This window comes from Bos indicus, unplaced genomic scaffold, assembly GCF_029378745.1.
Source record: "Bos indicus isolate NIAB-ARS_2022 breed Sahiwal x Tharparkar unplaced genomic scaffold, NIAB-ARS_B.indTharparkar_mat_pri_1.0 scaffold_78, whole genome shotgun sequence".
Taxonomy (NCBI): domain Eukaryota; kingdom Metazoa; phylum Chordata; class Mammalia; order Artiodactyla; family Bovidae; genus Bos; species Bos indicus.
The window spans coordinates 164,254-189,706 of NW_027223737.1; the positions used below are offsets into that span (position 1 = coordinate 164,254).

General features: G+C 45.4%; 1 long non-coding RNA gene across 6 annotated transcripts; it reads left to right on the forward strand.

Moving 5' to 3' along the window:
- Positions 1 to 890: 890 nt before the first annotated feature.
- LOC139182082 (uncharacterized) lies at positions 891 to 24,446 on the forward strand. Of its 6 annotated transcripts, none has more exons than XR_011565667.1 (5): positions 891 to 1,602; positions 7,050 to 14,011; positions 14,454 to 16,848; positions 17,944 to 17,979; positions 22,742 to 24,446. It is a non-coding gene; the product is annotated as an uncharacterized lncRNA (long non-coding RNA). The 6 variants fall into 6 exon arrangements; XR_011565670.1 differs by lacking the exons at positions 17,944 to 17,979; positions 22,742 to 24,446 and having other exon boundaries at positions 895 to 1,602; positions 14,454 to 14,548; positions 15,163 to 15,241; positions 16,007 to 17,493; XR_011565668.1 differs by lacking the exon at positions 17,944 to 17,979.
- Positions 24,447 to 25,453: the final 1,007 nt, after the last annotated feature.

Here is a 25,453-nt window from a genome sequence, read left to right on the forward strand (position 1 = left end):
TCCCAACTCTGCCTGCCTAACCAACAAGACTGATTTGAACCTGGAGAGACATCACTAACATGATGGTAACAGTGTTCAGGAGACAAAGATTACCAGCTTGCCTTCCTGTACTGGTTCCTCCACTGCAGGAACCAGGACAAAATATAGAAATGGAATATTTGCTGTTACCGGCACCACACGAATGTTACCTTCCTGCCTGTGTGCCTCTTCGGTGGTTCTTTGTGACCCTTTGGACTGTGGCCCCCCAGGCTCCAATGTCCATGGCATTTCCCAGGCAAAAATGCTGTAGTGGCGTGCCATTTGCTACTCCAGGGGATCTTACGCATCCAGAGACCAGACTCAAGTCCCCGGCGTGTCCTGCATTGCAGGCATATTCTTTACCCCTCAGCCATCCTGATAACGTGTACACTTCACCCTAAAGAAATAAAGAGCATCTGAACTCTCCTGTGGCCTCCTGCCTGTTTCTGTGCTGACTTCCTTCTCCTGGAGGGCTGAGACACCAGGAGGGGCAGACCAGGGAAGGGCCAGATTGTAACCCAGCAGGACCCACTGAGGCTTTCCCAGAAGAAACCCCCAGTCAAGTCCTCCACCAGCCTTTTGTCTGTAGAAAATCTTTCACCAAATAATCCATTTAGGGGCTTCCCTGGTGGTCTGGTGGCTAAGACTCCACCAGTGAAATTCATGGGCTGAAGGTAGGATCCAGGTCGGGGAACAAAGATCCCTCATGCGTTCTGGCGAGGATGGGGGAAAACAAAGAATAAATTTCATCAGAGCAGTGAGAGGATCCTGAAGGGGAAAATGTCAAACAAGACAAAATAACAAACAAGCCATCAAACAAAGTCAAGGACTTTTCTTCCTCAAGGTCTCTTGATAATATTTGTGCCTTATGCGTGAGCTATTTTGCAGTTACCGAAACCCCCACCAGGCTGAAGAAGTGAACTGCTGCCCACAGCAGGTAGACCCCAGACTGGCTGGAACAAGAAGGTTGATGCTGTGGCCTCCCCACTGCCTCAACACCAGCCATGGCTCCATAAACACTAAAGACTCCACATACCCGCTCCAGGCTGGCACTCACGGTCTTGGGGGCACTAGGCCAATGTGGCCCATTTTTCCTAGCAAAGCAGTAAAGCTCTTTCTTTCTATTTCACCCAAACTTCTTTCTTATAGACTTCACTCTGCCTTGGTGTGCAGAGGCTGAATTTGGGTAACAAATTTGGAGTCCCGTGTGGGGTTGGCTTAGGGGTGACCCCCTGGGTGTACCCTGGCCCCATCACACTCTCTAGATTTTTCCTCCACGCAGCCTCTTTCCAGAAGGTTGGAACGCTGGGAAGATTCCTTCAGAGGCCTGAATTCTGAGGACCCATGTCAAGAAGGCTGAGCCCCAGTCATACTCGGTCCACCAAGCAGGCAGTGGGGACACCAAGGCGGTAGAGGAGGGAAGAGGAAGGGCCGCCCTAGAGGGTGGGGAGGCCACCTTCGCCTCAAGGATGTTCCTGTCTTCTTCCAGCCCATACCAGCTTGAATTTTGCTGCTCCAAGGAATTATTTTGAGGAAGGAGAAGGACAGCGTCTTGGACATTGAGACATCTTGGCCAGCGTCTGGGTGAGTCCCCCGCCATGTATCTGAGGCTCCTTCAACATGTCCATCTGAGGAACATTTGTTTCCATCTGGGGAACAGTGAGTGTTTGTCTGGTTAGCTTTCATGTTGGAAATCCCACCTGTGAGATCTAAGGACTAAGGTCATGGACTTGGCAGGAGTTGGAAACAGCCACCCTGAGCTTTATGCTTTCTGGTGTCTTCCCCCTCATATAAGGTTTCCATCAGCTAATGAGGTCTGGTTTGTATGTGGCTCATGGGTGTCCATTCAAAAATGGGAAGCCCTCCTTTGATTCCCTCTGATAACCACCTAGGACACATTTTGGAAGACTAGTCAAGCCACGGAGAAGGCAATGGCAACACACTTCAGTACTGTTGCCTGGAAAATCCAATGGACGGAGGAGTCTGGTAGGCTGCAGTCCATGCAGTCACGAAGATTCAGACATGACTTAGTGACTTCACTTTCACTTTTCACTTTCATGCATTGGAGAAAGAAATGGCAACCCACTCCAGTGTTCTTGCCAGGAGAATCCCAGGGACGGCGGAGCCTGGTGGGTTGCCGTCTATGGGGTCGCACAGAGTTGGACACGAGTGAAGCGACTTAGTAGTAGAAGCAGCAGCAGTCAACCTACACGTTTAAACCTATTAACAAGGACAAAATAGTTTAACACTATGTAGTCACAATATTCTTTAGACTTCGGAGAATATGGTTAAGATGAAACTCTTTTGAAATTTCAGAACTGGTTTTTTTGCATGTGCAGTTGGAGAGAGATGGCTTGATGACACACTTTAGTTTTCTAGAACACTCGCGCTTTGAGAATAAAGATATTCTTAGGAGAAAAATTGATGTTAAGCCTCAACATGTCCCTCAAGGGGGGAACGATTTGGGAGAATGGCATTGAAACATGTATAATATCATAAAAGGAATGAATCGCCAGTCCAGGTTTGATGCAGGATACAGGATGCTTGGGGCTGGTGCACTGGGATGCCCCAGAAGGATGGTATGGGGTCGGAGGTGGGAGGGGGGTTCAGATTGGGAACACGTGTACACCCGTGGCGGATTCATGTTCATGTATGGCAAAACCAATACAATATTGTAATTAGCCTCTAATTAAAATAAATAAATTAAAAAAAAAAACATTTCCCTGAAGTATTCATACAAACACAGCCCACATTGCGTGCGTTTCAGCCTTGGCTTACTTAGAAGGATTGAAATTGAGCCAGGGGAGGGGGGTGGAAGGAGGGAAGAAAAAGAAGCCTTTGACGTCAAGTGGTACATTTGTTATTCTCTCTCTTTTTCATAAACCGACAAGCTTAAATGCAGTGCCTGATTCATGAAATGTAAAATGATGAAACAGATCTCTGCTCGTGTGTGTGTCTCAGTGAGTGTCTTTATCTTTAGAAAATATTCCTGGGATTAACTTCTAAATGAGCTCTATTCCATTGACTTAAAGAAAAATAAGTGCTTACAAATTTCTAAGACTCACAAAATCTGAGAAATGTTCAATATTAAGTCTCTGTCCGGTACTGATGTCAGTTTTGCTTGTTTAATTGTGTCTGATTACTAGAGGCACGAGACACCAACATTTAGCCTCAGCACCGACTTTCCTTGTACCTGGTTCTACTGCTAGTCAGTAGGTCACAGCTGTTGCAAAATTTGTCAGCACAAAAGTTGACCCATAGTGATATATTGTCATAAATAACTGAGATAAATGGTAGAAAAGCCTTTAGGTAAGCTCCTTAAAAGAATTATCTTTTGTTTTTTGGATTCTCGGGAATTTAAACCATTAGAGTTTTGTTAAATTAAGTTCCATGATGAGAATTCATTGAAGAGTTAAATCAGTTTTAGATAAAATACTGAAACATTGACTTGTGAACAAGTCTATGTTTACTTACCTTTGCCTTTTATGAAAAAAACACTAAATATATTTCAGTTTACTAAGTACATATATTGCACTACATAAGGAAAAATTAGCCATAAATTTTTATGTCTTATAGATTATAAAATTTAATGTTGTTAAAGAAAACCAATTGCTTGTTTCTTGGTTTTAGTTTTAAGGCATTTAAAAATGCAATAAGTTTTAATATATGCTCAAAATCTATAATAATAAATATATAAATAAAATATTACATATACAATGATATAATATATAGCATAATAATATATAGTAAAAGATTATATAATATATTGTTATAGAGTATATATTATTATATACAACATATTGATATTAACATAATACATAAATAGATAATATTATAGATAAATTATATGCTTTACATATAATGTACAATGTACATTTATAATACATACTATATATTGTATATATTCTTATTATACATTATGTAACATATATTATATATTGCTAAATATTATATATAACATATTCTATATAATTTTTAACATTACTAAAATATATAATTATATATAATGTCATTATATCAAATATTATATATTATATATAATACATTCTTTAGAATCATCTGTTATTCTACCTTATCATTTATACAATTTTATATATAATTGATATATTATATAAAATAATATTTACTATAATATATAAGATAATTAAAACATTAAATATAATATATATTCACATAATATATTATAGTAATAGAATATATCTTAATTATTATCATTAATAATATATTAATTCAATTGTAATAAAAATAAAATTTATATTATATATAAACTTTAAAATTCATGTACAAATTTAAAATATAGATTATATAAATTATAATTTATATTGACATTTAATTACTATAATATCATTATATTATACTAATATAATATTAATATAATATTATAATATTCAGAAAGCCATAACAATATGTTAAGAAAGGCCAGATCTGGGTCTTTTTGTCCCATGGACAAAACGTTCACATCAGGAAGCCATTGGAAGGTTTCTATGCACCCTTTTCATGCGCGCACTTTATCTTCTAGGCTCCAATTTCTCCTCTGGGCTCCATTGGTATACATCCTGATTGGGATGTGATTTGACGTCAGAAATTGCCTTCTCAAACCATCCAGTGCCACCGCAGCTTCTCTGCATATTCGGCTACTGAGGCAGGATTTTCTCAAAACCTGTCTGGTCTCAAGTCCACAATTTGAGCCTGTGGACCTCCACTCCCCTTCCCGTTTCTCTGAACCACATCTGCACCCCAGCCCCCTGGCCTCCACCCCCGACAGAGGGCTCCTGCCGACTCCTACCCCCACCCTTGCACTTTCTCCTGCTGGAGACCCACTCCCACTCTAGGGTCCATGGGAAAGACCCTGGGCTGGACATCAGGCAAACCACACCAAAGAAACACACCATCCGCTGCACTGCATTTACTTATATCTTTATTTTACTCAGGTATCAAGTTCCAATTTTTTTTTTTAAGTTGTACATGGAGGGCACCATGGGTCGGGGGAGAGGGGCATGGACAGGGTGTTTTGGGATGCAAGAAGAAGGAGTCTCATCGGCGGGATTCAGAAATAAGAATGTAAAGCAGAGTACATAGCAATGTAATAACCATCTGTAGCCCTCATGGGGAGCATTCGCGAGGGATGAGGCTTCCCATTTCAAAGAAAACTAAAGATTCAGCAAACTTCCAAGATATTGCTCTGGAGGGAAAATAAGGCTCAGTTCAGCTCAGTTCAGTTCAGTTTGTCAGTCGTGTCTGACTCTGTGACCCCATGAGTCGCAGCACGCCAGGCCTCCCTGGCCATCACCATCTCGCAGAGTTCACTTAGACTCACGACCATCAAATCAGTGATGCCATCCAGCCATCTCATCCTCTGTCGTCCCCTTCTCCTCCTGCCCCCAATCCCTCCCAGCATCAGAGTCTTTTCCAATGAGTCAACTCTTCGCATGAGGTGGCCAAAGTACTGGAGTTTCAGCTTTAGCATCATTCCTTCCAAAGAAATCCCAGGGCTGATCTCCTTCAGAATGGACTGGTTGGATCTCCGTGCAGTCCAAGGGATTCTCAAGAGTCTTCTCCAACACCACAGTTCAAAAGCATCAATTCTTTGGCGCTCAGTCTTCTTCACAGTCCAACTCTCACATCCATACATGACCACTGGAAAAACCATAGCCTTGACTAGACGGACTTTAGTTGACAAAGCAATGCCTCTGATTTGAATATGCTATCTAGGTTGGTCATAACTTTACTTCCAAGGAGCAAGCGTCTTTCAATTTCATGGCTGCAGTCACCATCTTCAGTGATTTTGGAGCCCAAAAAGATAAAGTCTGACACTGTTTCCACTGTTTCCCCATCTATTTCCCATGAAGTGATGGGACTGGATGCCATGATCTTCGTTTTCTGAATGTTGAGCTTTAAGCCAACTTTTTCACTCTCCACTTTCACTTTCTTCAAGAGGCTTTTGAGTTCCTCTTCACTTTCTGCCATAAGGGTGGTGTCATCTGCATATCTGAGATTATTGATATTTCTCTTGGCAATCTTGATTTCAGCTTGTGTTTCTTCCAGTCCAGCGTTTCTCATGATGTACTCTGCATAGAAGTTAAATAAGCAGGGTGACAATATACAGCCTTGATGTACTCCTTTTCCTATTTGGAACCAGTCTGTTGTTCCATGTCCAGTTCTAACTGTTGCTTCCTGACCTGCATACAGATTTCTCAAGAGGCAGATCAGGTGGTCTGGTATTCCCATCTCTTTCAGAATTTTCCACAGTTTATTGTGATCCACACAGTCAGAGGCTTTTGCATAGTCAATAAAGCAGAAATAGATGTTTTTCTGGAACTCTCTTGCTTTTTCCTTGATCCAGAGGATGTTGGCAATTTGATCTCTGGTCCCTCTGCCTTTTCGAAAATCAGCTCGAACATCTGGAAGTTCATGGTTCACGTATTGCTGAAGCCTGGCTTGGAGAATATTGAGCATTACTTTACTAGCATGTGAGATGAGCTCAGGCGAATCCCAGTGCACAGATTGGTACCCTTGTTGCAGGAGCAGAGACCCCTTCCAGGGCCCAAACCTGGGCCCTTGTCTAACACTCAGAAATGAATTGTTGGAGGAGACACATGTGCTGACAAAGCAAGAGATTTTCTTGGGAAAGAGCACCCGGGTGGAGAGCCATAGGGTAATGGAACCCAGGAGAACAGCTCTGTCACATGGCTTGTGGTCATGGGTGTTATGGTGATGGGATTAGTTTCCGGGTTGTCTTTAGCCAAACATTCTGACTCAGAGTCCTTCCTGGTGGTGCACACCTACTTCAGGCCAGATGGATGCCAGAGAGAAGGATTCTGGGATGTGGTCGGACATGTGGAGTCTCCTTGGGATCTCTCCCAAACTTCTTCTTCTAATAAGTGGAGGCTTAGTAGTTCCATCTTCCTTGCCAGAAGGTCCTGTCATAAAACAACTCCTGCAAATGGTTACTATAGTGCCTGGCCAGGGTGGGTGGTTACAATCAGTGCGCTTGCCCTAACACCCTGGTCACTGGAACCATCTCTATTTAGCTGGAGAGGAAAGACTCAGCAAGCAGCTGAGAAAAGCTGACCAATCCTGGTTAGAACAAGGTGAGCAGTCTTTGCCAGAAGACCAAGGTACGCCTGACCAGGCTTTGTCTGAAGGACATTGTAGCACTGAACGGCTTCTGCCAGAAGGGCACTGCAGCACGAGAATATACTCTATGAAACATTCCAAAGCAAAAGAAAACATCAAACCAAAAGGCACACGAAGAATATGAGCAAGCTCCATGTGCGGCGAAGAAACAAGAATTTGAGAGGCAAAAACAAGAGACAGGAGAACCTGCAAAGCGCTACCAACACAAGAAATGGAAGTGTTCAAAATGCTGAGTCAGAAGACTCAAAACGGACAAATTTGAATTTACAAAGGGAGTATTTTCTGAAAAAATACTGGAAAAGATTAAAGGGTAAAGATTTGGGGTAAAAATATGAACTTCGTATTGAGTATTTTTGTATGGGGACTGTCCCTCCTAACATGTAACTAAATTTGTCAACATAAACTGGGTTGGAAAGTTATAGGGGGAAACACACACAAACAAAACAGGTGTAGGAGTCATGCCGTTTTCAAATCCTTTCAATTCTCGTTCATAGTTCAGCTGATCGTCGTCCTTGAGACGCGACAAGGACGTCAAGCATCCTTCAGCAAATCGTTGCCAAGTCGTGCCAAATGCCGTTTAAACCGGATTTGCCCGCATTGCTTCATCACGTTCTTTCTTAAAGCAGTACGACATCTTGGGTGCAACGGAAACGAGAAACCAGTTTCTCGTAGCACCAGCAGTCTTTCCTGTCCAAAAGTGCAAACTAGGTTTCACTGCACGCAGACAAATCAGTTCAATGAATTCCTTTAACACGTCTTGGTAGGGTGATTCATTTGGCAGAAAGAGCATCATCTTACCCTCGAGATAAATCCACACAAGGTGCCTTAGGAAGCGCAGGAGGAGGTCTCGTATAAAGGAAATCGTTCTGGCTCTCCCGCCAAACATAATGAATATCGCCTTGCTTTCGGTCAGGCGGTGGCTGGGACTTAATTGACAGGGGTGCCTGAGCGTCTCCGCAGAGAGGCCAGGGTCACTACAGACAGAAGCTGAAAGTCGTTCACTGCTCTCCTAGTGAGGAGAGGGCCCGCGCAGGGTGCAGGGACCCAGGGAAAGCCGCAGGTTTTAAAGCGCTGTGGAAGTTTGAGGGGGCGTGTCGAAGCCTGAGCTGAGATCTGGTGGTTTGGGGAAAAAAGTTCTGCAGGAAGCGGGCAGAGGTGTGGGGCCAAGCCAGCTGCTGCATATCCCTTTTTGAATAAGCCGAGCGTGTTTGGAGCTCTGGAGGTGGTCTCTGAGAAGCCGGGGACCGGGACCGTGGGCACATGGGCTACGTGTGTGTGAGAATCAAATCTGGAGGCACTCGTGTCTCGAGAGGGCTGAGAAAGCTTGCTAGGGGTAGTGTCATTGCACCCGAATCCTTGGGCACGTTGTGGCCATCAGAAGCCGTGCAGGGACTCCAGATGGCGGGAGACACCGTTCCCGAAGCTCCTTGAGTGCAGGCGTCTCTGAGGGCGCTGACGGGACTGCCTGTTGACTCTGATGTGGAAGGGAGATGTGTACGTGAGCACTGTGTTGCTTCAGAACCCCAGGAAAGGACCAGAAGGCGTGAGACGTCTGTGTCCTTCGCACATGAAACGTGCTTCCACTGCATCTCCTTGAAGGCGGATGTCATCCTGAAACCTCACGCTGCTGTCGGAAGAAGTGTGGTGGGTGCGGCTGCTCCGCTCTCAAACAAGCAGACCGGCCAGGTTGGCGGAAAGAAGGAAAGTTTGCTTTATTTCAGGCGCCAGCGGGCCGGGGCGGGGGAGGATGCTGGACACCTGTCCAAAGGCCGACTGACGGCTCCCCCACCCAAACCCTTCCTGGCAACCAGTGGGGCAAGAGCTTTTCCAGACAGAAGTGCGAGGGGGCTGCTGTATGCTGAAACAGCACAGTCAGCTGCTATATTTTCGAAGGAAAATACAGGAAAAGAACATTACTTAAGACTTTTTTTCTCCCTAGCCAAGGTTAAAACTATCTACTTTGTATTGAGTTCTTTGTACATTGACTGTCCCTCCCAACATGTAACAGTTTTTCAACATAAATTCCATTTCTATGGAAAACAGTGGCCGCTTACAGCCTGTGTTCAGTCTGACCATCATGTAATTAACATCTCAACTTGTTGCTTCTCTGTCTATAACGTGGCTCTCTGGATATTGCTCAGAATATTATCTATAGCCCTTCAGAAACAGCTAAATATCCTTGACTATGCTTAATCACTACGTTAATTTTAATCTCCTTTGACTCTTCCTTTGCTTTCCCATCTCTCACTTCTTTGATTGCAGGCATTCTTTGACTAAAGTTTTCCTCAGGTAGAAGAAAGGCAGGCACATGGCGGGGCATGGGGCACAAGGACCATAGGATTCTGCTCGTGTTTCAATACCTGTGCTCCTGGAGAAAGGGGGATGCCGCTAAATCATTGTCTGCCCAGAGGGTGTGCAGTTGAGATGCTGAGCCCTTGCGGTACCTGTGTGAAGCCTGAAATGGGGGAATTGTGTCCCTTTGGGAGTGCAGGCTATCTTAGATGAGAGACTGTTGACACAGGCACTGAACAAAACTAAATATGTGCCAGTTGTTGATTGAACAGAATTAGTGGTTTTGACAGTATTGGATGTTGGGTCTGGGGGCTCTAATCAATGAAGCCACACTATTATTAGTAGTCATCCAGTATGGAATGACCTAAAATTTCCCCCAAATCTTAGGCCAGGCAAGGTTCGTGTGTCAAATGGAGAAATGGGGATAATCACCCCTTGAGTAATTAGGGTTTTACAATTTTCATCTTTGAAGACTATGTTTTTATTTACTTTGAAGCACATTAAGTGTTTTAACAAGGGGTGGGGGAGTGGTCCCTTGGATACTGTTTTATGAAACCAATTCATAATCACAAGAAAACTGGTTTAATTTTAATATATGTTAAAGTGTCTCTGCCCATAAGGGATATTTTAAAACAATGGCTAGTATGACTGGAAATTTAGGCCAGGCATCAGTTAAAGTGAAACATTATATTCTTCTATTTTATATGTAGATGGGCTTCCCTGGTGGCTCAGATGGTAAATAACCTGCCTGCAATTCAGTAGATGGGATTCCATCCCTGGGTTGGGAAGATCCCTGGAGAAGGGAATGGCCACCCACTCCAGTGGTCTTCCCTGGAGAATTCCATGGACAAAGGAGCCTGTAGGGCTACAGTCCATGAAGTTGCAGAGAGTCGGACACAACTGAGCAATTAACACTTTAATTTTTCATATGTAGTTACCTGCATTGCCAGCAGATTTTTAACCACTTAGTCCACTAGGGAATCCCCAGATGTCTTTTTATCCAAAGTATTTCTGCAAACACTTGGACACTCAAAACTCCTCATATATACTATTCATTAAGACAGGATCACACCTGGATATGATGTGGCTCTGACTTCTGGGCTTTTATTTGTAAAAGCATGAGGCAAAGCAAACCTCAGGGGCTCTTACTGGTCAAGAATGAGTGACTAGATGTGGCGGGGGCCAAGCTTGCAATCAACGCTGATGACAGCTATTCTCTCCAGGTTCGAGTGCCCTGAAGTTACAACCCCTACAACTTTCAGAGTGCATTTAGTGCAGTGAGAGTCGCTTCAGTTGTGTCCAACTCTTTGCCACCCCATGGACTGTAGCCCCCCAGGGTCCTCTGTCCATGGAATTCTCCAGGCAAGAATACTGGAGTGGGTTGCCATTCCCTTCTCCCTGACCCAGGGATTGCATTTCAGGCAGATTCTCTATCATCGGAGCCAGTGAATTTAAAGTATGTCTAAATGACTCAGCCTTGGGGAAGATGAATAGTCTCTGAAGAGCAGGGCTGCACGCACTGACATTGGGCTCATTTAAATCTGGGCACATAGAACCTAGAATCCAGGAGGTTCCAGGTGACCTCTGTGCTCATGAGGCTCCCTGCTATTCAGAGCTGTGGCTGATTCCCTCTGGGTAGATTCTGGGGAGAAAGGGCTTGTCTCTGATGAGGCTGGTGTCCCTTCCCATGTCGTCAGCGTCCCCTTTCTCACCTACAGCTTCCTAGTCTCTGTCTCCAATCCCTGCCCACATTATGCCCACCTGGGGTCCATGTTGAAGCCTCCACTAGTCTCGGTCTACTCTTTCCCATCCTGCCTATCATATTTTCTAGGCCGTCGACAGCCCTGCTCTGCTTGCTGAGCTCCTGATGAACCACCTGGGAAAAGGCAGGGCAGAAGTGGGAGCTGTCTGTGGTGCTGGAGTGGATCAGCTCAGAAATCTTCCTAGGAAAGGAGGGCCCAGGAAGCATTTACAAGGCAGATCACACTTGTGCTCTGTAGTGTTTTCAGTTTCTTCAACAGGACCATCATGCCTGACAGTGTGAAAACTTCTCCAGCAGGTGTGTTTACTCCATCTGCAGCCCAGATTCTCACCCGAGTGGTCTAACCACAAATGAACATTCCTCACGTCATTTCCTGTTATTGCGATATGTTGTTGCGGTTTTATTTTATTTTTCTGGTGCACTAGGTCTTTGTTGCTGTGTGGGGGCTTTCTCTGTGCTGCGAGTGGAGGCTCCTCTCTATTTGGGGGACACACGCTTCTTGTTGTGGTGGCTTCTCTTGTTGTGGAGCGTGGGCTCTAGGCAGGCAGGCTTCAGTAGTTGTGGAGCACGGGCTTAAATGCCCCAAGGCCCGTGAAATCCTCCTGGACCAGGGATGGAACCCATGTCCCCTGCATTGGCAGGTGGACTCTTAACCACTGGAACACCAGGGAAGCCCTACATGTATCTTTCTTGTTACAAGTAACTCTTCTTCATTTCAATGGCTAGACTGAATCTTAGTGCTGTTGTGTAACCAAGTTGTGTCTGAATCTTTTGTGACCCCATGGATTGTAACACACCAGGCTCCATGAGATTTTCTAGGCAAGAACCTGGAGTGGGTTGCCCTTATCTCCACCAGGAGATCTTTCCAAGCCAGGGATCGAGCCCATGTCTCTTGAATTGGCAGGTGGGTTCTTTACCACTGAGCCACCTGACAAGCCCAGGGGGACCCTGAGGTGTACCAAAAAGGGACTCAGAGCCAGGAAAAGCAAGATGATTGGCTAAAGGAAATCCAGAAAAAATGCCCCTTAAAAGTGACCCTAACTACCATGAGGCCCGACTCCCCTACTCTCTTTGAGCCCTCTGGTGTGTCTATCTTTCCCTCCTAATAAAGACTCTGATTGCTTCACCAATTTCCATCTCTAGGTGGGGATTCACCTCTACATAGATAATGAGTCAGGGTTTGTCACTGGCCATTCACCCTGGTGTCTAGCGGTTAGGATCCAGTGCTCTCCCTCCCACAGCCCAACCTCAGTCTCTGGCCAGGGCTGAAACCCTGCTTCGAGTCACTGCAGGCCGAGATCAGTCTCCTGCCTGGTTGTGTGCTGACCTCCTTCCTCTGCTGGGTTGAGGCTCAGGCCAGGCACAGGGCAGGGGGAAGGGCCAGATCTGGAGGAGCGAGGGCCAAGGGATCTGAGCCCCCCTGGGGTCAAGGGCTTGGGGAGGTTTTCAGAGGGCACATTCTGGAGGGGAGCCCTGAGGGGCTCAGTGTGGGGAGCAGGGGTAGCGCTGTGGCACAGACCCAGGAGCTCAGAGGCCTGTTCCTAATCTGAGCAGAGGGGCCCTGGTGGTCTTGAGAGGAGCTGGGGGTGCATAGGACCCAGACGCCAGTCTTCAAGGGACTGAATAGGGTCACAGTAGAGGGGAGGAGCAGCTCTTGTGAAGTCTTAAGAAAATGCATTATTGTGTTAGAGGACTTATCAGTGTGGGATGTTTATGACCAAGATTTCAGTCTGCTTATGATTTACACATCCCAACTCTGCCTGCCTAACCAACAAGACTGATTTGAACCTGGAGAGACATCACTGACATGATGGTAACAGTGTTCAGGAGACAAAGATTACCAGCTTGCCTTCCTGTATTGGTTCCTCCACTGTAGGAACCAGGATAAAATATAGAAATGGAATTTTTGCTGTTACCAGCAATGCACAAATGTTACCTTCCTACCTGTGTGCCTGTTCGGTGGTTCTTTGTGACCCTTTGGACTGTGGTGCCACAGGCTCCAATGTCTAAGGGGTTTCCCAGGCAAAAATGCTGTAGTGGCGTGCCATTTCCTACTCCAGGGGATCTTACTCGTCCAGAGACCAGACTCAAGTCCCCAGCATGTCCTGCATTGCAGACATATTCTTTACCACTCAGCCACCCTGACAACATATAGACTTCACCCTAAGGAAATATGGCATCTGAACTCCCATGTGGCCTCCTGCCTGTTTCTGTGCCGACTTCCTTCTCCTGCAGGGCTTAGAGGCCAGGCAGGGGCAGACCAGGGAAGGGCCAGACTGTAACCAAGCAGGACCCACTGAGGCTTTCCCAGAAGAAACCCCCAGTCAAGTCCTCCACCAGCCTTTTGTCTGTAGAAAATCTTTCACCAAGAAATTCATTTAGGGGCTTCCCTGGTGGTCTGGTGGCTAAGACTCCACCAGTCAAATTCATGGGCTGAAGGTAGGATCCAGGTCGGGGAACAAAGATCCCTCATGCCTTCTGCTGAGGATGGGGAAAAACAAAGAATAAATTTCATTAGAGCCCTGAAGGGCAAAATGTCAAACAAGACAAAATAATAATACTGGAGCCTTCGAACAAAGTCAAGGACTTTTCTTCCTCAAGGTCTCTTGATAATATCTGTGCCATATGTGTCAGCTATTTTGCAGTTACCAAAAGCCCCGCCAGGCTGAACAAGTGAACTGCTTCCCACAGCAGGTAGACCCCAGACTGGCTGGAACAAGAAGGCTGATGCTGCGGCCTCCCCACTGCCTCAACACCAGCCATGGCTCCATAAACACTAAAGACTCCACATACCCACTCCAGGTTGAAACTCATGGTCTTGGGGGCACAACGCCAATATGGGCCAATTTTCTAGCAAAGCAGTAAAGCCCTTTCTTTCTACCTTACCCATACTTCTTTCTTACAAACTTCACTCTGCCTTGGTGTGCAGAAGCTGAATTTGGGTAACAAATTTGGAGTCCCGTGTGGGGTTGGCTTAGGGGTGACCCCCTGGGTGTCCCCTGGCCCCATCACACTCTCTAGATTTTTCCTCCACGCAGCCTCTTTCCAGAAGGTTGGAATGCTGGGAAGATTCTTTCAGAGGCCTGCTCTCCGAGGACTCAGCTCAAGAAGGCTGAACCCCAGCCATACTTGGTCCACCAAGCAGGCAGTGGGGACACCAAGGCGGTAGAGGAGGGAAGAGGAGGGCCGCCCTCGAGGGTGGGGAGGCCACCTTCACCTCAAGGGTGTTCCTGTCTTCCTCCAGCCCACACCAGCTTGAATTTTGCTGCTCCAAGGAATTATTTTGAGGCAGGAGAAAGACAATGTCTGGGACATCGAGACATCTTGGCCAGCATCTGGGTGAGTCCCCTGACATGTATCCGAGGCTCCTTCAACATGTCCATCTGAGGAACATTTGTTTCCATCTGGGAAACATTGAGTGCCTGTCTGATTAGTTTTCATGTTGGAAATCTCACCTGTGAGGTCTAAGGACTCAGGTCATGGGCTTGGCAGGAACTGGAAACACCCACTCTGAGTTTTATGCTTTCTAGTGTCCTTCCCCTCGTTAAGGTTTCCATCAGCTAATGAGGTCTGGTTTGTATTTGGCTCATGGGCGTCTGATCAAAAATGGGAAATGCTCCTTTGATTTCCTCTGATAACCTCCTAGGACACATTTTGGATGACTGGTTAACCTACACGTTTAAACCTATCAATAAGGACAAAATAGTTTAACACTATGTAGTCACAATATTCTTTAGACTTTGGAGAAAATGGTTGAGATGAAACTCTTTTGAAATTTCAGAACCGGTTCTTTTTACATGTGCAGTTGGAGAGAGTGTCTTGATGACACACTTTAGTTTTCTAGAACACTCACCCTGAGAGAACAAAGATATTCTTAGGAGAAAAGTTGATGTTAAGCCTCACCATGTCCCTAAGTATTAATACAAACACAGCCCACATTGCCTGCGTTTTAGCCTTGGCTTATTTAGAAGAATTGAAACCGAGCCGGGAGACGGGTGGAAGGAGGAAAGAAAAAGAAGCCTTTGACCTCAAGTGTGTACATTTGACGGTTCTCTCTGTTTTTCATCAACTGACAAGTTTAATTGCAGTGCCTGATTCATGAAATGTAAAATGATGAAACAGATCTCTGCTCGTGTGTGTGTCTCCGTGTGTGTCTTTGTCTTTAGAAAATATTCCTGAGATTAACTTCTAAATGAGCTCTATTCCATTGACTTAAAGTACAATAAGCGCTTACAAATGCAGTATTTCTGAGTCACAAAATATGGGAAATGTTCAGTATTAAGTCTCTGTCTGGTACTGACATCAGTTTAGCTTGTTAACTGTCTGATTACTGGAGACACGAGACACCAACATTCTTCCACTGTACTTAGTTCTACTGCTAGTCACTAGGTCATACCTGGGGCAAAAGTTGTCGGCAAGAAAGTTCACTCACAATGATAATCTCATAAATAACTGAAATAAATGGTATAGAAGCTTTTAGGTAAGCTCTTTAAAAGAATTATACTTTGTTTTTTGGACGCGCAGGAATTTAAACCATTAGAGTTTTGTTAAATTCAATGATGAGAATTCATTGAAAATGTAAATCAATTTTAGATAAAACAGTGAAACACTGAGTTCTGAACAAGTCTATGTTTACTTATCTCTTCCTTTTATGAAAAAACACTATATATTTTTGAATTTATTAAGTACATATCTCGTATGACAAAAGAAAAATTGTGCCCTAAGATATGCATGTCTTATACGTTTTAAAATATACTCTTGATAAAAAAATTAAATTGCCTATTTCTTGATTTTCAGTTTTAAAGGATTTTGCTAATGTGATATGATTTAACATCTACTAAAAATAAATGGGAATTTCAGCCTCAGAATCAGTCCCTCCAATGAACTCCCAGGACTGATCTCCTTTAGGATGGACTGGTTGGATCTCCTTGCAGTCCAAGGGACTCTCAAGAGTCTTCTCCAACACCACAGTTCAAAAGCATCAATTCTTCGGCGCTCAGCTTTCTTCACAGTCCAACTCTCGCATCTGTACATGACCACTGGAAAACCATAGCCTTGACTAGGTGGACCTTTGTTGGCAACCCAATGTCTCTGCTTTTTAATAGGCTGTCTAGGTTGGTCATAACTTTCCTTCCAAGGAGGAAGTGTCTTTTAATTTCATGGCTGCAGTCACCACCTGCAGTCATTTTGGAGCCCCCCAAAAATAAATTCTGACACTGTTTCCACTGTTTCCCCATCTATTTCCCATGAAGTCATGGGACCTGATGCCATGATCTTAGTTTTCTGAATGTTGAGTTTTAACCCAACTTTTTCACTCTCTTCTTTCACTTTCATCAAGAGGCTCTTTAGTTCTTCTTTACTTTCTGCCATAATGGTGGTGTCATCTGCATAACTGAGGTTATTGATATTTCCCCCGGCAATCTTGATTCCAGCTTCTGCTTCTTCTAGCCCAGCATTTCTCATGATGTGACTTTAGCAAGAATTGCGCACATTTCAGGATTGATTAAGATTAAATATAAGTTAATTGAGTAAATGACTTTTATTATTAATAGTAAGCTGCAACAATTCTGGAATTTGGTTTTCTTTCTCTGGTAACAGACAAAGTTTTCTGGAATATGAGCTGCCTTGGAGAACAGATGGTAAGTCTCTTTCTCTAGCTAACTCTGAGTGTTCCAGAGGAACTGTGAGGCATCTCAGAGGGAAATATTAGATTAACTAGCATCACTGGTATGTTAAACACCAAGGGGAACATTATCAAGTGAATGAGAAGCCTTCTCAGGTTATACTGGGATGGATATTATTAACAGAGATTTGCTAAAAAAAAAAAAAAAATTATGGAATTCTTACAAACCTGGTAGGTCCCAGTGTCATAATTAGGACATACCAGGGCATACCAAGTTCTGCTACCAAGTCATAATTCTGGTTATTGTAACCAAGTTTCTTAACCCATTACATTCTGCTCAGTTGTATCACTATATCTTTCAGTCTTTAAGTCAGTCACACATAGTTATTGTACTCTGATGGTTTTGCAAAAGGTTTCATCTCCGAGAAGATTCATAGGAGAGACCATTTTGACAAGCACTGATGTCTGATCAGTTTCACATTATACCAGGCAACTAACTGGATAAGATATTTTAAAATCCCAATTAAAAAACCCTGCTGGTATTATAAAAGTGTTTAACAAAAGATGAAATACTGAGTCAACTTGTAAATATAGTTTTATAGCAAAAGAGACACTGATATATAGAACAGTCTTATGGACTCTGTGGGAGAGGGAGAGGGTGGGAAGATTTGGGAGAATGGCATTGAAACATGTAAAATATCATGTATGAAACGAGATGCCAGTCCAGGTTCGATGCATGATACTGGATGCTTGGGGCTAGTGCACTGGGACGACCCAGAGGGATGGTATGGGGAGGGAGAAAGGAGGAGGGTTCAGGATGGGGAACATATGTATACCTGTGGCAGATTCATTTTGATATTTGGCAAAACTAATACAATTATGTAAAGTTTAAAAATAAAATAAAATTTTTAAAAAATAGGGAAAAAAAAGTAAATATAGTTTTAAAGTTTATGGTTTTTTTTTTTTTGCTCTGAAATATCATTGATCCGTTAGCTTTCTAGATAAAGCCCAGCCCTTCCCCTCAAGCTACTAATGATTGACAGCAATTGAATAAATGCCCTCTGTGAGTAAAACGAAAATATGTTACTTTTCTCTCGCTTGGTTTCCCCAGAAGTTAGAGATGCTTAACTCTGAGCAGCCTTATCAGGTAAATAAAAATGACTGTCTCCTGACATTTGCAATAATCTTCATATTTGGGGGCCCTTACGAAGACAGAAATCTGAAAGCAAAATCAAATGGCAGGATTTGGGCCTGGACTTCCTGAGGTTAGAATGGTGTTGGTTCCTTGTTTTCTGGAATTCAGTCTGAGACTCTTTTTTGTACATATGGTTTTATGATTTACTTATTTACGCATTCTTGGAGGCTGGTCTTTGACGTAGCACACAGGCTCTTCATTGCTAGTGCGGGCTTTCTCTAGTTGCAACACTAATTGTGAGCGAGACAATTCAAGCTCTAGCCTCACAGCAAGGACCACTGGGACACCGCATATTTATCAGATGGAAATACTTGAAAACTCATCTTGCTTGTTGCCCTCTAAAATAGGAGGACTCTTTTGAAAAATATCGCAAATCATTAATCATTATCCTCATTGTAATATGCTTTCATATTTTTCAAATGTTTGTCCAGGGGCTATGACAAGGTGGGGTTGGTCCTCCCGGCCGCCGCCCCTGGCCTCGTGCATGGATGCATGGGGTCGCTCCTCCGGGCTGCTGCCCCTGACCTCGGATGTGGGGTAGCTCCTCTCGGCCGTTCCTGTGCTGTGGCAGCCTGGCACTCTCGGCTGCTGCCCCTGACCTCAGACGCAGGGTAGCTCCTCTCAGCTGCCGCCCTGACCTCGGACGTGGGGTAGCTCCTCTCGGCCATTCCTGCACCATCGCAGCCTGGCACTCTCGGCCGCTGCCCCTGACCTCGGACGTGGGGTAAACTCCTCTTGGCCACTGTCCTTCGGGCATGGGGTCCTCTCAGCTTCTGCCCCTGACCTCGGACGTGGGGTAGCTCCTCTTGGCTGCGCTTTAGTGTGCGGGGAGCTTTAGTGTGCCGGTCGCAGCCGCCTGCGCTTTAGTGCGCCGGTCGCAGCCGCCCACCCCACATCCAAGGAGCGGTGGCTGCGAGGGCACAGGAGGGCCTAGAGGAGCTATCCTATGTTGAAGGTCAGGAAGGGAGGCAGTGAGGAGATACCCCTCATCCAAGGTAAGGAGCAACGGGTGCGTTTTGCTGGAGCAGCCGTGAAAAGATACCCCACGCCAAGGTAAGAGAAACCCAAGTAAGACGGTAGGTGTTGCAAGAGGGCATCAGAAGTCAGACACACTGAAACCGTACTCACAGAAAACTAGTCAACTTATCACACTAGGACCACAGCCTTGTCTAACTCAATGAAAACTAAGCCATACCTGTGGGGCAAGCCAAGACGGGCGGGTCATGGTGGAGAGATCTGACAGACTGTGGTCCACTGGAGAAGGGAATGGCAAACCACTTCAGTATTCTTGCCTTGAGAACCCCATGAACAGTATGAAAAGGCAAAATGATAAGATACTGAGAGATGAATTCCGCAGGTCAGTAGGTGCCCAATATGCTACTGGAGATCAGTGGAGAAATAACTCCAAAAAGAAGGAAGGGATGGAGCCAAAGCAAAAAGAATACCCAGCTGTGGATGTGACTGGTGATAGAAGCAAGGTCCGATGCTGTAAAGAGCAATATTGCATAGGAACCTGGAATGTCAGGTCCATGAATCAAGGCAAATTGGAAGTGGTCAAACAAGAGATGGCAAGAGTGAATGTCGACATTCTAGGAATCAGCGAACTGAAATGGACTGGAATGGGTGAATTTAACTCAGATAACCATTATATCTACTACCACAGGCAGGAATCCCTCAGAAGACATGGAGTGGCCATCATGGTCAACAAAAGAGTCTGAAATGCAGTACTTGGATGCAATCTCAAAAACGACAGAATGATCTCTGTTCGTTTCTAAGGCAAACCATTCAATATCACAGTAATCCCAGTCTATGCCCCAACCAGTAATGCTGAAGAAGCTGAAGTTGAACGGTTCTATGAAGACCTACAAGACCTTTTAGAACTAACATCCAAAAAAGATGTCCTTTTCATTATAGGGAACTGGAATGCAAAAGTAGGAAGTCAAGAAACACCTGGAGTAACAGGCAAATTTGGCCGTGGAATATGGAATGAAGCAGGGCAAAGACTAATAGAGTTTTGCCAAGAAAATGCACTGGTCATAACAAACACCCTCTTCCAACAACACAAGAAAAGACTCTACACATGAACATCACCAAATGTTGGTCAACACCAAAATCAGATTGATTATATTCTTTGCAGCCAAAGATGGAGAAGCTCTATATAGTCAGCAGAAACAAGACCAGGAGCTGACTGTGGTTCAGATCATGAACTCCTTATTGCCAAATTCAGACTTAAATTGAAGAAAGTAGGGAAAACCACTAGACCATTCAGGTATGACCTAAATCAAATTCCTTATGATTATACAGTGGAAGGGAGAAATAGATTTAAGGGCATAGATCTGATAGCTAGAGTGCCTGATGAACTATGGACTGAGGTTCGTGACATTGTACTGGAGACAGGGATCAAGACCATCCCCATGGAAAAGAAATGCAAAAAAGCAAAATAGCTGTCTGGGGAGGCCTTACATATAGCTGTGAAAAGAAGAGAAGTGAAAAGCAAAGGAGAAAAGGAAAGATATAAGCATCTGAATGCAGAGTTCCAAAGAATACCAAGAAGAGATAAGAAAGCCTTCCTCAGCGATCAGTGGAAAGAAATAGAGGAAAACAACAGAATGGGAAAGACTAGAGATCTCTTCAAGAAAATTAGAGATTCCAAGGGAACATTTTATGCAAAGATGGGCTCGATAAAGGACAGAAATGGTATGGACCTAACAGAAGCAGAAGATATCAAGAAGAGGTGGCAAGAATACACAGAAGAACTGTACAAAAAAGATCTTCAAGACCCAGATAATCACGATGGTGTGATCACTGACCTAGAGCCAGACATCCTGGAATGTGAAGTCAAGTGGGCCTTAGAAAGCATCACTACGAACAAAGCTAGTGGAGGTGATGGAATTCCAGTTGAACTCTTTCAAATCCTGAAAGATGATGCTGTGAAAGTGCTGCACTCAATATGCCAGCAAATTTGGAAAACTCAGCAGTGGCCACAGGACTGGAAAAGGTCAGTTTTCATTCCAATCCCAAAGAAAGGCAATGCCAAAGAATGCTCAAATGACCGCACAATTGCACTCATCTCACATGCTAGTAAAGTAATGCTCAAAATTCTCCAACCCAGGCTGTAGCAATATGTGAACCGTGAACTTCCTGATGTTCAAGCTGGTTTTAGAAAAGGCAGAGGAACCAGAGATCAAATTGCCAACATCCGCTGGATCAAGGAAAAAGCAGAGAGTTCCAGAAAAACATCTATTTCTGCTTTATCGACTATGCCAAAGCCTTTGACTGTGTGGATCATAATAAACTGTGGAAAATTCTGAAAGAGATGGGAATACCAGACCACCTCACCGTCCTCTTGAGAAATCTGTATGCAGGTCAGGAAGCAACAGTTAGAACTGGACATGGAACGACAGACTGGTTCCAAATAGGAAAAGAAGTTCGTCAAGGCTGTATATTGTCACCCTGCTTATTTAACTTCTATGCAGAGTACATCATGAGAAACGCAGGAGTGGAAGAAACACAAGCTGGAATCAAGATTGCCGGGAGAAATATCAATAACCTCAGATATGCAGATGACACCACCCTTATGGCAGAAAGTGAAGAGGAACTCAAAAGCCTCTTGATGAAAGTGAAAGTGGAGAGTGAAAAAGTTGGCTTAAAGCTCAACATTCAGAAAACGAAGATCATGGTATCCGGTCACATCACTTCATGGGAAATAGATGGGGAAACAGTGGAAACAGTGTCAGACTTTATTTTTTTGGGCTCCAAAATCACTGCAGATGGTGACTGCAGCCATGAAATTAAAAGACGCTTACTCCTTGGAAGGAAAGTTATGTCCAACCTAGATAGCATATTGAAAAGCAGAGACATTACTTTGCCAACAAAGGTCCGTCTAGTCAAGGCTATGGTTTTTCCTCTGGTCATGTATGCATGTGAGAGTTGGACTATGAAGAAGGCTGAGCACTGAAGAACTGATGCTTTTGAACTGTGGTGTTGGAGAAGACTCTTGAGAGTCCCTTGGACTGCAAGGAGATCCAACCAGTCCATTCTGAAGGAGATCAGCCCTGGAATTTCTTTAGAAGGAATGATGCTAAAGCTGAAACTCCAGTACTTTGGCCACCTCATGTGAAGAGTTGACTCATTGGAAAAGACTCTGATGCTGGGAGGGATTGGGGGCAGGAGGAAAAGGGGACGACAGAGGATGAGATGGCTGGATGGCATCACTGACTCGATGGACATGAGTCTGAGTGAACTCTGGGAGTTGGTGATGGACAGGGAGGCCTGGTGTGCTGTGATTCATGGGGTCGCAAGGAGTCGGACACGACTGAGCGACTGAACTGAACTGATGATAAGGTAGTCAAAGAGAGGAATCATATTTCCTTAACACAAACTGTTGATGCTAACAAAGCTTGGTACTTGAGATTATTTCCAGCTCTTGTGTCCTTTCCTCAAATCAGATAGGTTGACTCCCCTTGGAATTGTAGCCCAGAAGGAACTTATGACGCCTTGTAGATCCCCACCCACATGCACCTGCCTTTGATCTAGGAAAAACAACTTTAGTCAAGAATGTCTTTACTCATAGAAGTGAGAAAATGCAGAAAGAAAGGAAACTGTCAAGTCAAAGTAATAATATCGTAGCTATTAAACAAACTCATGGACTGTTAGTTCTTCCTCAAGGGCTATCGATAATATTCTGAGCCAGGACCTTTGACCCCTTTTACAGAATCTTAAACCCCTGCCAGATGGAAGAAGTGAACGATGCCGCCCACAAGCAGGAAGACCTGAGACCACCTGGAAGCACAAGGGTGATGCTGCTGTTCCCCGAGACCTCATCACAGACCCAACAGAAGAGCATCCTCGAGTTGATCAGGCTCTCCTCCTTGAACACTATAAGACTCCTCAAAACCCTCCAGGACCAGACACACGGCCTTTCATTTATTTTGATATTTTATTTATTTATCTATTTATTTGGCTGCCTTGGTTTTGATTTGCAGATGTGGGATAGTCCCTACCTCTGGTGGGATCTTGCTTTTAGTGCAGAGACTCACCAGCTGTGGGGTGAGGGCTCGCCTGCTTCTGGGCTGGGAGATCTTAGATTCCCCACCAGGGACTGAACCCACGTCCACTGCATTTCAAAGTGGACCCTAAACCACTGGACCCCAAACCACTGGACCCCCAGGGAAGTCCCAGGACACAGTCTTGAGGGCAATTTGCCTGCTTGGTCCCCCGTGTGTGGCTAAGCAGTAAAGCTAGTTTTTCCATTTCACTTAAATCTCTCTCTCTCTCAGATGTAATCTGGTGCCAGTACAGAGGCCCAATTTTGGCAAGGAGATCTGGAGGGAAGCCAGGAGCAATGGGAAGAACAGGGTCCTGGGGGCAGGAGGGCTGAGGGACCTGAATCCCAGCGGGGTGGAAGGCTGCGAGGTGCCAAACGGGACATTCCGGAGGGGAGCCCTGAGGACGCGTCCTGTGGGCAGCAGGGGCGGCGCCCGCACAGACGGGCTCCTGATCTCAGCAGAGGGGCCAGAGGAACCCGGGCGGCCCCGAGACGAGTCGGGGGCACAGGGCCCGGGCGCCAGTCTGCTAGGGACAGAATAGGGTCAGAACAGAGGGAAGGAAAAGCTCTGCGCCACGGAGGAGTCCCCGGAGTATAAGGCCCTCCCCAGAGGGGAAGCGTGTGGACGACGACGGTGTGAACTCCAAGAAGCTCCGTGCTTCCCAAGGCGGGGCCCAGGAGGCTGGCGGTTCCAACTGTGCCGGATGCACCTGAGGCCTCTATTTGCCTCAAGGAGGGAAACTGGGAATGCAGCCCCGTCCCTCCCCCACCAGAGTTACTCCTCACCCTGACTTTCCCCCCCATCCTTCAGGGCAGTGCCCCTCTCTTCACTCCCTGCCCCCTAAACTCATCTCCCATCCCCAGCTTTTCTAGATTCTTCTGGGCTCTGCACGCTCCTAGGCCTGCCCCATCCTCGATTCTCTGCCCCTCCCCGCTCTCCAGGTTCTAGATTTCAGACACGCTGGGACCTGGGCTGCAGTGCTTCCGCGTGGACACACATCTTGAGCCACAGACAAGAAGGAAACGACAAGGGACTAAAAATAATGCTACATACATGAACAGCTGGGGCAAATGATGCACGAGATAAAAAAAGAAAAATGATCAAAACTCCAGTCACCCCTTTGGAGCTGGAGAACTAAAGCAGGATGCTGGATGTGATGCCTGCACACATCCCACCAAGGGGCTGGGCAGACCTGGCATTCATCCCTCCTGCCCAATGCTGGACCCAGCCTACCCTCACCCCACTTAATGGACCAGATTTCCCATGTGCGCCCTGATACTCCCCCAACCCCCCAGGAGCAAACAAGGCAACTTGTCACTTGTTTGACTCCCTTCCTCATGCACCCAGAGCCCCAATAAAACCTTGTCTGAATATCCTGTCTGGCCTCTTATCAATGTCTATTGACTTAGGATTCCAAGAACCCTGGTGGGTAACATACCCTTCCGGCTCTGCACACTCCTAGGTCAACACCCTCCTCCCTTTCCTCCCTCGTCCCTCCCTGTGTTCTAGACGCTTCTGTCCTCATGCCATCCCTTCCCTGGACCCTGGATCTGTTTTGCTTCCACTCTGGTCTCAGTTTAGTTCACCTACTCACACATCTCAGCATCTCTCAAACTCGGTTGAAGCACGACTTCGACTTCTGAGGTGGGCTTTGGCTTTCCTACAGAGCTTCTCCAGATGCTGCAGGCCCCACCCAGACCCCCTCTAAGAGAAATCCTGCCCTTCTCAGTCTGGTCCCAGCTGGAGCCTGGAAAGCCTGCCCTCTGTCCCACACTCTAGACCCCACCCCAAGACCTCTCACCATTGGCCTCCCTCACTTCCCCTGGGCTCGAGTCCAGCGACCCTTTACTCACACACCCAGGCTCAACTCACTTTCTTTGTTTTAAATTCTACAATTATTTTGTTGACAATTTTGAAAGCCACTTTCCATTTACAGCTCTTACAAAGTATTGCCTATATTCCCATGTTGTACGCTCCATCCTTGAAGCTGTCTTAGGGCTTCTCAGGTGGCACTAATGTTCAGGAATCTGCCTGCCAATGCAGGACACACAGGAGACACGGGATCGATCCCTGGGTAGGGGAGATCGCCTGCAGAAGGAAATGGCAACCCAATCCCAGTATTCTTGCCTGGAAAATTCCATGGACAGGGGAGCCTGTCTTCCTCCCAACAGTTTGTACCTCCCACTCCTCCTCCGCTGTATTGAAGCCCCTGCCCTCCCACTGGAAACCACTAGTCATTCAAACTATCAGTGAGTCTGCTGCTTTTGGTTGCACACGCCACCTTGCTTATTTTGTCAGGTCCTCATATCAGTGACTCCTACATGATCTGTACCTATTTTCTCCCATTCATATGTCATTGCTCTCTAGTTGGTGTTTTC